This window comes from Balaenoptera ricei, chromosome 7, assembly GCF_028023285.1.
Source record: "Balaenoptera ricei isolate mBalRic1 chromosome 7, mBalRic1.hap2, whole genome shotgun sequence".
In the NCBI taxonomy this organism is placed as follows: Eukaryota; Metazoa; Chordata; class Mammalia; order Artiodactyla; family Balaenopteridae; genus Balaenoptera; species Balaenoptera ricei.
The window spans coordinates 86,095,218-86,099,391 of record NC_082645.1 but is presented as its reverse complement, the minus strand read 5'-3'; positions in this window follow the sequence as shown (position 1 = coordinate 86,099,391).

Below are 4,174 nucleotides of genomic sequence, written 5' to 3'. Positions count from 1 at the left end.
GGCAAAACCCCTGGCAACACTGGAGGAACCTAGCTGCCCCACTCCTGACGCTATAGCCAGGAGTCTGGGCTACCGAGCACTGCCAAAGAAAGTGTCACAGTGCGGCAGACTGCTGTCACCACACAGTTATGGGCACCAATCTCAACGGGGCTCCTGACACCACCCAGAAATTCTATTTCTCATCCTCATTTTCCACAAGAACTATATCAAACCTTGCCCGGTCCCTTCCAGTCTCCAGCTCCCCATCTCCTTCATTCACTCTCAACTGATAACCTTGCTTCCCATTTCATAGCAAAAGAGATGTGAGAATGAAATTTCCCTCTGTCTCCAAATCTACAGAAATGCCCTTCTCCTCCAGGGTGCTTTGCAGCCCCTCTCTACCACTTTCTAGGGCTCGCTCCCTCTCTCATCCTTCTTTCCCTCATATTTTCAGTATGTCTTTCTCAACTAGTTTCTTCTACCCACATCTAGATAAGCTCAAGTCTCTTACTACATATACACAGACACACCCCTTTTCTTAATTCTGACTACCCTTCAGTCAAGACCCAAGCAACCACACCCTTCTTGTTCATAACCAAACTTCTGCTCTTCCATTCCATAAAGATGTACCTTATCTTTGGGCTTCCAGGTCACTGAAACTTCTCTTGCCTAAATTCCTGACGTCCTACATGTCGTGAGATCTTCAGGATATTTTTCAGTAGTTGTTTTGCTCTCTTCTTGCAAAAATTCCCTCCTCTTGCCTTCTAGTTACAATTATCTGATTCTTCTTCTACTTCACTGACTGCTTCTTCTTACTGTCTTTACAATGTTTCCCTTTCTACTCATTCCTTCAATATCTCTAGTCCCAAGGGATCTTCTCTTGACTGTCTGATCTTCTTCCTTCAAACTCAATGGATAATGTCCTCTCCCTTTAGTTTTAGGTACCAGCTACATGCTGATGGCCCCAAAAGCTATGACACTAGTGCAACCTCTCCTCTTAAGTTCATAGCCTGTACACCCAATTGCCTGTTAGACGTCTCTGTTTGGATGTTTGGATGTCTCTAATGCCATACATTTAACACACCAAAACATAACAGATCAACTTTTCTCCTAAATCCACTTTCTCTCTTTCTTTGTTTCCAGATCAGAACTTATTATCCCAGGGAATGGCACCATCATTCACCCAGTGCCCATATCAGAAATTTGAGGAAGTTAACTTTAAATCCTCCATCTCCTTCATTCTTTACTTATCGATTACGTTTTATCTTCCTTCCGTCTCCTAGATGTCCCTTGAATCCATTCACTTCTCTCAATTCACTTCTTTCTGCCTTACCTGGCCTTTCTTTCTCACCTGAATTACAACACTGCCTCATACTTGGTCTTCCCTTCTGTGCCCTATACTCTAACCTTGAGATCTTTGAATATTCAAACTTGATCATGGGAGTTGCTTAAAATCCTTCATTAATTTTTCATGGCCTTTAGGATGAGTTCAAACTCCTCTAAAGCGCCTCTGCTTGGGGCCCTCCAGGCTCTGGCCCCTCACAGTTACTCTAGCCTCCTCTGTCCAATTTCCCCTTGGCCTCTGCCATCCAGGTGTATAGACTTTCTTGGGCTCTGCAGAGACGCCTTGTTCACGCTTACCTCTGGGTTTCTCTGGGTGCTGTTCCTTCTGCCTTGAACACACTCTTTTACCCTATGAATTTTTTCTGGCATGTATTTTTATAATCCTTCGAGAGTCTAACCACTAGACCATTTCTCCCCCTCACATCTGTACCAATTTTTAAACCAGTGCCTGGTATATAGGAGGTACTCAAAAACAATTGATTACCTGAGAAATGAATAAACAAACTTAAGAATTCTGGTATTGCATCTTTTCAATTGTCTCTGATATCTCAGAGCTTATCAGAAGTCCCATCTATTCCCCTATTCCCATCTCAAAAATCCAACTTCTCTACCAACTCTCCACGATTTTCTACACTTTTAAATTTAATTAAATTTTTTTTAATCCTCCTGGTAGCCCAGAGTTTGCAAATTACCAGTTTATGGATCAAATATGGCAGATCATATGTTTTGTTTTGGTCTACACAGTATTTTAAAACTTGAATTAGTTGCCAACCTTTAAAATTCAGGAGGTTTACATAACAATTCAGCTTCTCTTGAAAACAAATTGGAAAAATCAAGATCTCACACTATACCAGCATTCCCACATGGTCATAACTAGTTCGAGTTGGGTAACAGTCACTCTAAAAAGTGGGGAGTTTCCAGTTTACCTTAATCATACCAAGCCCACTTCATCACTAGATTCCTTTGTGGTGCCTGCAGTACCTGTAGGCATCTAGTTTGCAACACTTGGTGTGAATTTGCTCCCTAACAGTAGATTGCCCAGGCAAGAAACTCAATCTCAGTCATGTTTGTAGAGTTCCCCAAAGTGAGCAGGAACGCATAGGATTTCTGTGCTGGAGTGGTTCCCAGAGAATGGGGTCAACATTGTCATCATTTCTCGCCCAGTGTGGGTCCCCTGCTGTCTGGGTGTGCTGCTGCCATGCCGGGGGGTGAGGGGTAGGCTCAGAGATGTTGTCTCACAGGGGTCCTTTCCATGGGACTGAAGACTCGGTGATAGAGGCCCTAGTCATAGCACTTAGATTTCCAGTTTCCATAAGCATCCCATAGCCTCCCACCATCCGTCCCATCACTCTCTCCTGGGTCCTACATATAAGTAGGGTGCATCTCTGCCTCTCTTGAGAAGCTCTCAACTACTATCCTCTTTCAGTTTTGAGGAAGCTGCCTTCTGGGTTTGGGCCAGGCCCCCACTCTAACCCAGAACACCAGCCCCAACTCTTCCACCGCTGGCATCATCTGGTTTCACCCCTTTCATTCCTGCCAAGAACACGAAGGATGTTTTCTGCCCCTGTGGAAGTTCTGGAAGGGAAATCCAAGCCTTTCAGAGACACAATAATGGCACTGTGCTAGCATATGTTTTACTCTTCCCTGGTGAACTCATCACAGCAAAACAGTAACAAAATAAGACACCCATCAGCATTTTTCTCAACATCTCACCCTCTTCTATCAGTTATTTCAGGTTCCTTGTATTATCTTCCCCACTGGACTGCCAGTTGCTCAAGGATGAGACTTCTTTTATTCATCATTTTTATCCCTAATATTTAGCATAGGTTCTGCCATATACTATTTGCTCAATAAATATTATTTCAATAAATGAATGAATTATAGGTCAGTATACCGAGCCTCTGAGTCTGATAAGTAAGCGGTCAATATTTAAGGGAATACAAACCCTAAAGCAGTTATCTTCAAAGACCACTTGTCAAAAATAGCCTGGCTCTGTAGAAATCAGAGGATCTACGGAGACAAACAGTTCAATTTATCCCATTCAAAGTAAATCCCCCCTTCAAACATTCATTGGTGATAACTAGAGATTCCATTTCTGAGTAATTATTTCTCTTTCAGGGAGTCAAGGTCAGGATATTTTCAAAGCTATAATCCTGACTTAGCCACACTGATTTCTGTCATTTAAGATTATCCTTGAAATAGTGAACGCACGTTTCTTACCCTGGGGTTAAAATTCATTTGAAAGTCTAGCCATTCTTTGTTTGCTCAGGATGAAAGTTCACATTTCTCTGTAACACAAGTTACATGAACAGGTAAATTAAAACAAGTTTTGCACTGTGATTTCCCATTAATCATGATTATCAATTCATGAATTCCTGATAAGCCTGTTTGGTTAAATCTGATCTTTCACCTCCATGTTTAGAAGTTGAATTAAGGATAATTGCATGCATTATGCCACTTGTGACAGTATTTGAGCTGATTAGCTCGTGGAGGACTGATTAGGTGAAGGCTATAGTAGTATAAAAGTGTGCATTATAATAGGCTATGTAGATGAGCTCATAGTGATATTGTATATGACATGAAACTAAAAGAACAGATTTTTATTCAAATTAGAGACACATCAGGGTGCATGACAGTCATTGAATGACTATGTAAATTCAGCCCCACATTTTTATCAACTGCCCATCATGACTCCTTTGCTCTCTGCTGAAGAAAAGGAGAAAGCATAAATAGAAAGTTCTGGCAGGTGGCATAAAAATGCACAACAAAGAACACAGCCCAAAGCGCTCTCGTGTGAATCCACAACAAGGGATACACTTGTTTCTACTGCCGAGCCCATTTATTTTGATAA